The sequence below is a fragment of the Psammomys obesus genome, unplaced genomic scaffold, assembly GCF_907164565.1.
Source record: "Psammomys obesus unplaced genomic scaffold, mPsaObe1.curated_primary_1811, whole genome shotgun sequence".
NCBI classification, from domain to species: Eukaryota; Metazoa; Chordata; class Mammalia; order Rodentia; family Muridae; genus Psammomys; species Psammomys obesus.
In genome coordinates, this window is record NW_026585797.1 from 7,261,243 (window position 1) to 7,261,884 (window position 642).

The window sequence follows — 642 nt, forward strand, 5'->3', positions numbered from 1 at the left end:
CCACCTGTCTCTACTCACCCTAAGCTGGGATAACAGCAAACACCATGTGCCTCAGTTTTACTTGAGTGTGGTGACCTAGACTCAGGTCTGTGGGCTTTCACAGCCAGCACTTTATCCACTGAGCCATGTTCCCCAGTTCCTTAAATAGTTTTTGTTGTACAAATATACAAATTTTAATTACCTGTTCTACTTTTGGACACTAGTTTTACCTAGTTGTTGGTGCTACAAACAATGTTGCTATGAACATTCTTTTTTAAAGATTTATTTATTTAATATGTATACAGTATTCTGCCTGCATGTACACCTACAGGCCAGAAGAGAGCACCAGATCTCATTATAGATGGTTGTGAGCCACCATGTGGTGTCTGGGAACTGAACTCAGGAACTGCAGCCAGTGCTGTTAACCTCTGAGCCATCTCTCCAGTCCACTATGAATATTCTTTCCTGTTACTCCAGAGACACAAGTGCACAACTATTTCAGATGTGCACATGTAGAACTAAATGGGTAGGTCTTAAAGTGTATGTAAAACAATATTGCTTAAGGTCAAATCTTCAAATGTTTCCTCTTGTCCTCTATCTTTGCCAGCACTTATTTTGTGTGTGTGTGTGTGTGTGTGTGTGTGTGTGTGTGTGTGTGTGTGT